The sequence below is a fragment of the Dermochelys coriacea genome, chromosome 6, assembly GCF_009764565.3.
Source record: "Dermochelys coriacea isolate rDerCor1 chromosome 6, rDerCor1.pri.v4, whole genome shotgun sequence".
NCBI lineage: Eukaryota > Metazoa > Chordata > Testudines > Dermochelyidae > Dermochelys > Dermochelys coriacea.
Genome location: NC_050073.1, coordinates 18330745 through 18343650, shown reverse-complemented (window position 1 = coordinate 18343650; position 12906 = coordinate 18330745). Strand labels below are relative to the sequence as shown.

General features: G+C 41.7%; 2 protein-coding genes across 5 annotated transcripts in view; one reads left to right on the top strand and one right to left on the bottom strand.

The window, feature by feature from the left end:
- Positions 1-12906, bottom strand: part of TSPAN4 (tetraspanin 4) — a 711838-nt gene that overhangs the window by 35863 nt on the left and 663069 nt on the right. The window lies entirely within an intron of this gene.
- The window catches only part of CHID1 (chitinase domain containing 1), a 353433-nt gene that overhangs the window by 338900 nt on the left and 1627 nt on the right, over positions 1-12906 (top strand). The window lies entirely within an intron of this gene.

The window sequence follows — 12906 nt, the reverse complement described above, 5'->3', positions numbered from 1 at the left end:
CTGCGTTTGCAAACCATTTGACACAGCAGCACAGCATGATAATCTGTTTTACCAGGCCTCAGACACCACCCTAGTTAATGTAATCTTCATGCTCTGTTTCAGATCAATAATTTTTAATAACCCAGTCAGCATTTATAAAGTGCCTGAAAGATCAGAAGCAATATTTTGTTAGTCCAGGTGTGCTTTAACATGCTCTCATTTTATCATAATAGATTGCTTAACCATGCATTCCTGCTCAATATTTTACATGTAACAGATTCACCAATGTGCAACTTGTAGCGGCAAAAAAGAACAGACAACTCTGAGAGAGTACCACTTTTCCCTGGATGGGAGAAAAAAAGAGCTGTATGAATCTGCCTGACATCACAGGGCCGCCTCCAGAGGTGGATTTAACAGCACATTGCCCACTAAGGTTAATGGGCATCATGTGGCTAAATCCCTGTGCACTGCACCAAAAATTAGCCCCAGTCAACCAATTTACTCCTATTGTGTGCTATTGATTATTTTCACTATCTGTTGGAGTAAGGGGAGAGTGCCTGTTTGCTTTTCATTGGAGAAGTAAGCACTTTGTCTGTGTGTGTCTCTCCTTTTGCTTGTCACTGTCCAAAAAAACCCCAGAGATACTGTCTTACAGTTCTGTAGATTGGTGACAACTCTAGGTAAGCGGTAGGTCAAATGCTGATAGCTGCATACATCAGCATTCTCTTCTTCTGTATGCACAGGTGATTAGGTTGGTGCAACTAATAGTAAGTGTTAGTGACACACAGCTTAATATGTAATAGGGTTCATTTATAGTGGCTCTGGCCAGTTGGCCATACACTGATATACAACTGTCCTTTACCCTACCATCTCAGAACATACCAATGATGTACCTCCATGATGCAATTTCCTGAAGCCAGTGGATGCATTGCTAGCCACAGGGACTTCCCTCACCAGAGTAGTGCCTAGGAGAGCCTAATCTTTGCTCCTTGAGGGCATAGTTTTGACCTGCAGAATCTCTTGGTAGTGGTGATGCATGAGGTAAGGGACCCACTTGACTCTCAGAGTCCAAGCAAATTTGATATGGAGACAAAGTAGGAAGAAGGCTGTAGAGTTATTTTTTAGACTAGAACCACATTTGTAGAACAGAATGTAAATTGTGGCCCACCTATGTCAGGAGAGTGGCGTACTAGGCACATAGCCCTTGTGCCTACAGCAGAGATGTGCAGAAGCCATGTAGAGGAACAAAGGCTATGTGCCACGCATGGCTGCACTGATTCAAGCCAAGTCTGGCCCATTGTTAATAAATAACATCTTGTATTAATTAATGGATTTTATTGCCATGATCTTGGGGCAGAAGGAGCTGCTGACCTCAGAGCATCTGTTGGATAGCTTTTCCTTTTAACAAAGGTAATACTGCTAACCATGCTATGAATAATCCTGTGGCCACATGCTACCTTGCTTGAGCACTGTATCCTTTTCTGAGAATTACCTGCCTTTTGGGGTTTGAAGTTATGTTTCCCCCTAAATGTTTAAGGTCTGCTTGAGGTTCTAGTCATGTGATTCTCATTGACTTCGACAAAGGGCTTTGTGTAACTAAATCACAATTCTGCTCTGAAAGTGTAGGCAGTAGATGTTCCCCAGAAGGCACTCATTTTGTGCTAATATCAAGTTTGTTTCCTTCATCAAAATATTTTTAGAACACCAGAAACTGTTTAAAATGTCTTTGATATCTAACTTATCTTACTTAAATAAAAAATTCACAGTGTACTCAAAACAACCCTGAACTTCTCGCACATTCCTTGTTATGCCTTCTGTTTGGGCTGTTCAGGAATGAATTTACCAAAAAACAAATAGCAGAGAGATCATCCAACCCTGCTGAAAATGTTCCCACCTAGACTGCCAGCTGTACTTGTTTGTCTCTGTGCTACCAGCTTACTGGGTTTTTAACAATCGGGATAGATGCCTAACACAAACCAAATACTCTGCACCGTGAATCTGCTATGTTCATCTTTAGGCAAGTCATGTCTTTCATAATGCATGACTCCATTTAATGACTAGATGCAATGAAGCATAATAAAATATTGTTGAGAGATTTTAAATAAGACGCCTATTTTTAGCAGTGTGGAATACCAGAGGTTTCCTTACCTGAAATGGCCAAGATGGGTGACTCTCCCATTACCCTGGAATTAGAATAGAAACAAACTCCCTCTCTTTGGGATTCATCAGGCAAAGAATAGGAGACAACAGTTTCCCACCGATGGCAAGTCAGAGTGTGAATTACAATAACTGCTTTGGCTCCATACCCAGGGGAATCTTATCCATCCATGTCCATCCATAATATCAGATTTCAGTGCAGTTTCTGCTAACATGGGTTAAAAATGGCTTGCCTGTTTGGTATGGACCAGGTAAATCTATTTTAAAACAGTGTTAGAGAACCACTTGCTAGAGCAGCATATTAGGACCTTCTCTAAGGTCAGATCCTGCCCCACTGAAATCAATGTGACATTTCCCCCAGGAAGACCTGGAGTGTGTCCACCTCCTGCTATGGCATGAGGTGTGAGACTGGGAATGTCCCATGGAAGAGCCTTGCACCTCCACTTCTTGCTCCAGATGAGATAACACAAGGTACCAGTAGCTCTCCAAAGACTAAAGAGGGTGAACCAATGTGCTGCATCTGTTTGCAGAGCAATCAGCTAGTCCAAGTTTTTACAGGAGTCAGGAGTTGATAAAATGTGGTTATAATGGCACTAAAGTCTGATTCAAACCCCACTGAAGTTCAGTGGGGTTTAGATTAGGCCCTTAGACCCAGATTAAAGATATTTAAGCACTGCTCTTCTCAGCACTGAAAGGCCTAAGTGATTTAGGAGCCTTAAATCTGGGTCTTAGTGCTTTGCAGTCACAATTCTGGCATTGGTTATGTATGTGGGGTATGACTGCATCAGGCCCTCGTACCTCATTCTGTCATCCCATATGTTGAGCTGTATGATGGCTTGGTGAACTGCCCCATGCATCTCCATGGGGTGTTCACTCCAAGACGCATTGCTCTGGGAGACTACATCAATACCATGCCCACAGAGGACTCTGTGGTAGGAGACAAAAGCAGAGGACCTAGCCTGCCTACTTGCCCTCCCACCCAGGTTGCTATACTCTAGTGCTGGGGTAAGTAGCAGGTGACTCTCTGAGAGGGAGCAGTCTTTGCTGCTCAAAGAGAGAAGGACCTCTGCTGCTACTCTTGGAGGGGAGGATGCCTCCTGCCAGCCCCTATACTGCTGTCCCTGCCTCTCTGGGAGGGGAGGAGGGTGTCTATTGCCACTTCATGTGTGAGCAGGGCCATTAGGGGCCGCATGTGGTGGTTCCTACCTCACCATGTTGTCTTGCTTGTCGTTACGTGAGTCAGTGCTAAAGTCCCTGGAAAAGCTTTTAGAGAGAGACCCCAAAGAACTTGTCATCAACATTCCCCAGGTTTCTAACCTGCAGCTGAATAGAGAATTTTAATTTCAAGCCTCACTGCTCCTTACAGCGTCGTGAACAAAATATTGCACCAATCCCCACAAATTACTGCGATTCCAAACAGCAATTATAAAATGGGACAAAGCTGCTAAGCAGGATTTCAATATTGATAAGTAAATGTTCCTGACCTTTCTGGTGATTGCTTCCCTGCCATCTTCCCTCCCCACCAAAGGAGGAGAAGCTGTAAGGAAATGACAATATATCCAATTGTTTCCCACTGGGTGAAACTTTTAATTTCATGCCTTGATAATCATTCTTTACAGCTAGCACGGAGAGGGACACTGAATGTAAACAGAAAGTCCCTAAGCTAGAAGGTCATTCATGAGAGCTCTTTTGCCTGCTAGGGAGAGATGCGATTGATTGTACTGATAGGTAAGTCTCCCCTTAAATTGTGCAGGACTTAACTCAGCACCTGGGTTGGCTGTAAGGATGAAAATCTCAGGGGCTTATTTTGTGTTGGGGACTGCACCGCATTCTGGCTATTAGAAAAGGAGTACTTGTGGCACCTTAGAGACTAACAAATTTATTAGAGCATAAGCTTTCGTGAGCTACAGCTCACTTCATCGGATGCATTTGGTGGAAAAAACAGAGGAGAGATTTATATACACACACACAGAGAACATGAAACAATGGGTTTATCATACACACTGTAAGGAGAGTGATCACTTAAGATAAGCCATCACCAACAGCAGGGGGGGAAGGAGGAAAACCTTTCATGGTGACAAGCAGATAGGCTAATTCCAGCAGTTAACAAGAATATCAGAGGAACAGTGGGGGGTGGGGTGGGAGGGAGAAATACCATGGGGAAATAGTTTTACTTTGTGTAATGACTCATCCATTCCCAGTCTCTATTCAAGCCTAAGTTAATTGTATCCAGTTTGCAAATTAATTCCAATTCAGCAGTCTCTCGTTGGAGTCTGTTTTTGAAGCTTTTTTGTTGAAGTATAGCCACTCTTAGGTCTGTGATCGAGTGACCAGAGAGATTGAAGTGTTCTCCAACTGGTTTTTGAATGTTATAATTCTTGACGTCTGATTTGTGTCCATTCATTCTTTTACGTAGAGACTGTCCAGTTTGGCCAATGTACATGGCAGAGGGGCATTGCTGGCACATGATGGCATATATCACATTGGTAGATGCGCAGGTGAACGAGCCTCTGATAGTGTGGCTGATGTGATTAGGCCCTATGATGGTATCCCCTGAATAGATATGTGGACAGAGTTGGCAACGGGCTTTGTTGCAAGGATAGGTTCCTGGGTTAGTGGTTCTGTTGTGTGGTGTGTGGTTGCTGGTGAGTATTTTCTTCAGATTGGGGGGCTGTCTGTAAGCAAGGACTGGTCTGTCTCCCAAGATCTGAGAGAGCGATGGCTCGTCCTTCAGGATAGGTTGTAGATCCTTGATGATGCGTTGGAGGGGTTTTAGTTGGGGGCTGAAGGTGATGGCTAGTGGCGTTCTGTTGTTTTCTTTGTTGGGTCTGTCCTGTAGTAGGTGACTTCTGGGTACTCTTCTGGCTCTGTCAATCTGTTTCTTCACTTCAGCAGGTGGGTACTGTAGTTGTAGGAATGCATGATAGAGATCTTGTAGGTGTTTGTCTCTGTCTGAGGGGTTGGAGCAAATGCGGTTATATCGTAGCGCTTGGCTGTAGACAATGGATCGAGTGGTATGATCTGGATGAAAGCTAGAGGCATGTAGGTAGGAATAGCGGTCAGTAGGTTTCCGATATAGGGTGGTGTTTATGTGACCATCGCTTATTAGCACCGTAGTGTCCAGGAAGTGGATCTCTTGTGTGGACTGGTCCAGGCTGAGGTTGATGGTGGGATGGAAATTGTTGAAATCATGGTGGAATTCCTCAAGAGCTTCTTTTCCATGGGTCCAGATGATGAAGATGTCATCAATGTAGCGCAAGTAGAGTAGGGGCATTAGGGAATGAGAGCTGAGGAAGCGTTGTTCTAAGTCAGCCATAAAAATGTTGGCATACTGTGGGGCCATGCGGGTACCCATCGCAGTGCCGCTGATTTGAAGGTTTGAAGATTGACAGAGCCAGAAGAGTACCCAGAAGTCACCTACTACAGGACAGACCCAACAAAGAAAACAACAGAACGCCACTAGCCATCACCTTCAGCCCCCAACTAAAACCCCTCCAACGCATCATCAAGGATCTACAACCTATCCTGAAGGACGAGCCATCGCTCTCTCAGATCTTGGGAGACAGACCAGTCCTTGCTTACAGACAGCCCCCCAATCTGAAGCAAATACTCACCAGCAACCACACACCACACAACAGAACCACTAACCCAGGAACCTATCCTTGCAACAAAGCCCGTTGCCAACTCTGTCCACATATCTATTCAGGGGATACCATCATAGGGCCTAATCACATCAGCCACACTATCAGAGGCTCGTTCACCTGCGCATCTACCAATGTGATATATGCCATCATGTGCCAGCAATGCCCCTCTGCCATGTACATTGGCCAAACTGGACAGTCTCTACGTAAAAGAATGAATGGACACAAATCAGACGTCAAGAATTATAACATTCAAAAACCAGTTGGAGAACACTTCAATCTCTCTGGTCACTCGATCACAGACCTAAGAGTGGCTATACTTCAACAAAAAAGCTTCAAAAACAGACTCCAACGAGAGACTGCTGAATTGGAATTAATTTGCAAACTGGATACAATTAACTTAGGCTTGAATAGAGACTGGGAATGGATGAGTCATTACACAAAGTAAAACTATTTCCCCATGGTATTTCTCCCTCCCACCCCACCCCCCACTGTTCCTCTGATATTCTTGTTAACTGCTGGAATTAGCCTACCTGCTTGTCACCATGAAAGGTTTTCCTCCTTCCCCCCCCTGCTGTTGGTGATGGCTTATCTTAAGTGATCACTCTCCTTACAGTGTGTATGATAAACCCATTGTTTCATGTTCTCTGTGTGTGTGTATATAAATCTCTCCTCTGTTTTTTCCACCAAATGCATCCGATGAAGTGAGCTGTAGCTCACGAAAGCTTATGCTCTAATAAATTTGTTAGTCTCTAAGGTGCCACAAGTACTCCTTTTCTTTTTGCGAATACAGACTAACACGGCTGCTACTCTGAATTTTGGCTATTGAAACCCTCCTTACCCCATCTGCCAAAAGAATGAAAATCATGTAGGGCCTAATAAAAAGCCCAGTGAGGTCAGCGAGAGGCTTTGCATTAATGTAATTGGATCAGTCTCTTAGGAGCTATGAGAGAACGAGAGAACATGCTATGGACCACTAGCCATTGCTTACTTGGTATATACCTCCTGTTAGTAGCATTGGTTTAACACTGCATTTCCGTGGTATTGTTTGTAGGATTTGGGGGGGAGTGGTTGTTTCTGTCCAAATTTGAGATGTCTCTAATATTGAGTAGAATTTTTTTTTATTGTTTTGGAGTATTCACTGTTTGAATTGCTTTTCTTTAGCTCATTCCATAACACTTCCCAGCTGGTCGTACCTTCATGTTTAGAATCGTGTTGGCTGGAAAAACGTGCACCATCAGATTTCTTAATGCTTCCCTAAATGCTAACAGGTTCACTCATATGCTATTAGCCCCCAACAGTCCTTAGACACCAAGGAAGATTTATTATGACACCTTGGCAATGCTTTATGAATTGCAGGGCAAAGGAGGAAGCAAGAACAGACGATCCTGGGAAAACTTGCAGGAAAAAGAATGGTCTGGTGGTTGAGATGCTAGTTTAACTTGGATCTATTGAGCCACAATCTCTCAGCTATGCTATCGACTTCCTGTCTGTTCTTGGAAAGTCACTATTTCTCTGTACCTCCATTTGCTATCTGTAAAATGGGGATAATCATTCTTCCCTGCCACAGAGGAGTGTTGCAGAGAAGAAACCATAAACCTGCCGAAAGGAGTTTATGACAAACATGTTTTCACAAGTGACTATTTTGATTCAATTTATTACAAGCAAACTAGGATTGATATATTTTGGTTGGAGAACTTTGTGTGTTGTGGCTAGAGTTTTTAAGCTGTTCTGGGAGTTGTATAGACTAAAATCAGTATTTTAGAGATACTTTATAACCATTGTCACAGATACTACAGGCAGACTTTATCCAAGAGTGCTACCTTTTTGTGTGTGTGTGTGTTTATACATATTTATATTAGAAATTATTTAGACTTGGGCAACAGAGCTCTAATAACTTTGCCCTTCATTAACATGGTTTTGATAAACTGTATTTTACATAATTTTCCTTGGCGCACACATATATATCAGCAAATTCATATGCAATATGGGGCATTTGATACTATTACCCCAATACACGCTCTAAACACTGACAAGCCAACTGTTCATCTACCTGGGATATATGGGCCATGGTCTCAAAACTCATCTATTGCATCCTCTCACTATGAATCAGAGCTTACAGCATTTCTCATCTTGTCCTTCATATGCGATCCAGTGATTACACGCATTCTCTCATCTGTCATCCGCCTATATGCCAGAGAGGTCAATCTACCTCATATACCTGCCCTATTTGTACTGGAAATTTCACTGTGTTTTACCCTGTTCACACTGACAAATGCAGTTTGAGATGCCATACTCTAGTCTACATACAGTCTTTACTTGGTCAACTGTGCCGCAGAGTATCTCATGCATATGAGACGGGGTCTTATTTCTGTGCCTCTCCCTACAGAGTAAAGCTGATACTCCAGATAGTTCTGCTTTAACCTCCTTTTACCCTAGGCAGCAATCATGGGAACTGCCAGACTAGATCAGAACCTTGGTCCTAATGGACCACTAGATGTTTCAGAGGAAGGTGCAAGAAACTTTGCAGAAGGCAGATGTAGGTATTTTGCCTACCCCATAAATATTTCACCCAAATAAAGATTGTTTCAGAATTTAAGGCAAAATTCTATATTCCTTCCATCCCCACCCCACCCCCTTTTATTTTTGCATTAATTATAACAACACTGGATACTAGTATTCATTAAAACATTCAATCCCTCATTAATATTGCAATATTCTTGTGCTCAGTGACATCCTGTGGCAATAGGTTCCACTGTCTAATTATGTACTATGAGGGAAAAGTATTTGCTTTTTATCAATTTTGAATTTGGAACCTTTCAGTTTCTCTGACTGTCCACTCATTCTTGTGTTGTGAGATAAGGAAAACAGAAGTTATTCTTGCAGTATCTTGTTTCAAATCAGTGTCATCAACAGCACATTATAGTGCCATGTTTTACTGCAATAAACATCTGAAAAATCTTCACTTAGTTTATCCATTTTCAATTACTGAAAATTGTATCACTCCCTCCAAGAGCATATCTGTTTTCTATCAGGTGCAGTGAAGAGCTGTACTGGCTTCCTTCATTAAAACAAAGGGGGACGGGGGCATTTAACAGCAATTACTTTCATTTTTGTACCTTCTTTCATCCACAAGGATCCCAATGTGTCTTACAATCCAATTTATAAACTCTTCACCTGCCTATGAAATGCAGTTACATCAGGAATAACACATAGTAACTGGTGGTGGAGCTTGGAATTTCCACAATGCTTGAGATGTTGCTCTCAAGGGGAAAGGGTTTACAATTGAATAAACTATGTGAGTGGAAGCATCTTTGAGCTATCACAGATATTATCAGGCAGATCCTTAATTGATATAAATTCAAGTAGCTCCACTGAAGTCAGATTTGTACCAGCTGGGAACCTGGTCCTATAAATTCTGTTGGAGTAAGCCGTGATTTTTTTTTGTAACTGCACCTCAGTTTTGGATAGCAAGAAGAAAAGACCATTTCCACCAGAGACTGGAAGGTGAATATAGGTAAGAGCTCACGAAAGCTTATGCTCTAATAAATTTGTTAGTCTCTAAGGTGCCACAAGTACTCCTTTTCTTTTTGCTAATACAGACTAACACGGCTGCTACTCTGAAACCCATAGGTAAGAATGTAATTAATCCCACTAGAGATTAGCCAGGACATTGAGGTAACTCACTTATATTTGAAGACAATCCCACGTGATATTTAATGACTGCAAATGGTTTGTTAAATTGGTTTTCCATCCTGTCTGAAAGACAGTACACTGTCAGTCACTAGATGAATGCACCTCTGATCCCATCCTGTTCTCTTTGAGCACAACCGCCTCAGGCCTTGAGCCATCACCTCTCTCTTGGGGTGGAATCACATGATTTTCCCACATTGACTGGGCCATAGGTTGCAGTCTCCCAGTATAGCACTGGCAACTGTCAAGTACTGTTTTCCCCACCTGATTTAATAATCACAAGGAGTTCCTTATATTTTACATAGGATGCCCTTTGTTTACATAATGAACAGTATGAGCTACATCTGCAGAGCTATACTAATTTACATCAGCTGAGGAGCTGGCCATACATAGTTTTCCAGTAAATTCATACACCTTAAATATTTACAGGTGTAGAATTCACCCAGCATGCAGATTCATTTTTTTTCCTAATCAACATGTTAATGAATGTGGGAGAAATATTTGACTTGATATAATTGTAATTAATTTGCTGCTTTGGCCTCTGGCATGTGTAATTGATTTTATTTCCCTGTCTCTTTTCCCTCATCCCTTTCTCCTAGTCTCTGCAACTGTGGAGTTGTTTGTAATGCGTAAGCTGTGAGCCAAGGATAACTTTTCATGCAAGATTTTTGAATGTTTACTACAAATATATAAATAAGATTTTTTAAGAGCAGTCTAGGACCAATTTAAGAACACATATACATACACAATTACACAAAATCAGTTAACTGTGTTTGAAAATTCATTTAATTAGGCAGTTGCACACAGTTACCTGATAGGTACGTACAACTCTAGTAATTTTGTAGAGAAACGAGGGACACACTTGCATGCATGGTTGCATCCCTAAACAGACTGAAAATCAGATGCCTACATTTCTGAACTAATTTTGATGTAAAATATGCTGTGGTCAGCCACAAGGAATTAGGCTTGATGCATGAATTAATGGGTGAAATCCTATGGCCTTCTATGCAGAAGAACAGACTAGATGATCATAATGATCATCTTTGGCCTTAAAATCTATGAAGATACTGTCTAATATTGTCCTGTACTCTTTGTCACAAAAATATGATTCTTTTCACCAGTTACCACCAGTAGGAGACTTAAGATCAATTTTAATTTAAATATGTATCTACAGCAATTAAAATGCTTCTTATCTCTTGGACTTTCAGGATGCCAACTTGAGCAAAATAGGCATAGTTTGCTATAACCATTTGAGTTTGTCCTTACATCACCTAGCCTCATTATCCCTTATATCCAGCAGTCTAATGTACATATATCCAGTTAACTTGTCAAGTTTTCACCATCTCCAATATACAATTCCTTTTGAAAGGACTTAGAATCTGTGATGATGCCGTTTCAGTCCCAGCCTGTTCTTGGTTACTGCTGATGGCAGATAGAATCCAGTTTGATTTAAGACACAATGATGGAACTGAGGTCCTTTTTGGGATTCTCTGTTCCAACATCTTATTGTAATCAATTCTGAGGCTTTTTCAGAGTCTAATGCATTGCCTGGCACATCCAGACCCATTTCCACTGCAAACTGAATCCTAATGTGTATTGCACAATTGTGAATCCTGAAGCACATAGTCAGTATAAACTGTTGTTTTGACAGCATAGAAGCGCTTCTGTGATATCATTTTGTGAAAGAGAGAGAAGTCTGCAGTGGGGGATATATCTCAATCTTCTTTCTGTAGCCGTAGGATGACAGACTCCTGCAGACCTGCTTGTCTCACCACTTTCAGAGGTTGGCTGCATCTAACACCTTGTCTACATAGCAAGTTATTGTGTGAAGCCAGTTAGAACATCCAGACGAACTCTGGGACTTTCACTGCTCGGTAGCAGTGTCCACATGGGATGGTACTGGTAGCAGGCTGGTGCACTGTAAGTAAATTCACACCATGGATTGCTGTGCAGTAACTTGCCATATAGACAAGTCCTGAGCATATGGACCATGCAATCCTTTAAAAGGCCATTAAAGCCATTATTTGGATTAACCAATGTATTTACTAGTATCAGTTTGTACCTTTTGGGGCAATGGATTTTCAAAAACGGGCTTCCTTTTCTGTGGCCTCAGCTGTTTGTCAGGTAGGGATCTAGGTACCTGCTATGTAAGCACAGGAAGGTGCTTCTGTCCAAGTGACAATGACAGAACCAGCAATTATTTTGGAGCTCAAAAATATTGGCCCAGCAACAGCCGGGCTGACAACCATGCCTTTTGATTTCATGTCAGCCTCTTTAATATAAAAGGCACTGCAGCTACTTGATTCTTTTCAGATCAATTATCTTCTCATTAGTTTTTTTTCTGATTCAGGTGAAAATGGCTTTTATCAGTGTAAGGCTTCTGAGTACAGAGCTTTTCTATGCTAGGAACTTCAAAGGTGAAAATCTCTCCCTGAAATCACTCCAGACAGTCACACGTCAGCTCTACTGAGTAAGTATCTGTCTTGCTTGGTTCTCAGCACTGCCTTAATAGCAAAGAATGATGTGGTAAAGAATGATGTATATTGTAAATCACTTGCATGGCACAAAGGCACAGGATAAACGTGGTATTGTCTTGTGTGTAGCAATGAGCGTGATCCCAACCTGAAGTACCATTAAAAGGTAATTTGCCCACTACTTACTACAGTGGTTTCTGAGATACTGCAGTTTACCCCTATATTTAGAAGGACATCTGCTGGCAAGAGATGACTTTTCCCCCACCCCTCTAATGGCAATATGGTTTTATGGTAATGTCTAAAGACCCCAACCGAGATCAGGCCCCCATTTTGCTAGGTGCTATACAAACAGAATAAGACAGACCCTGTCCTGAAAAGTTCAATCTCAATAGGCAAGTATTTCACAGATGGGGAACTGAGGAACAGAGAGATTAAATGACTTTCCTCACAGGAAGTCTGTGGAAGAACCAGGAATTGAATCTTGAAGGGAGATCACTGGTACATATCAGGTCTGGGGTAATTAATGTGCAATCAGAGACTGAAGTATCAGAAGAAAGAGTGCTGGAACAAATTGGTAATTAAAAAAAACAGTAAGTCACTAGGCCCCTATGGTACACATCATGAGCTCTGAAGGGCCTCACATATTAAGTGGCTGAGCTGCCAGCAAAAATATATACTCTCTCATTAAAAACAGCTGTTATACCAGAGGATTGGAAGGTAGTAAACATTGTATCTGTATTTAAATAAGAAGACTTTAGAGGTGATCTGAGAATTACAAACCAGCAAGCTTTACAAGCCAAATAGGTTGAAATGGTAATTAAAAAATAGAATAATAACACCTGGAAGATCATGATATAATAGAGTCTAACCAACACAGTTTCTGCAAAGGAAAATAGTGTCTGACTACTCTCTCAGAATTCTTTGTTTTGACAATGCCCCTCAGGAGAAGCTACTACAGAAGC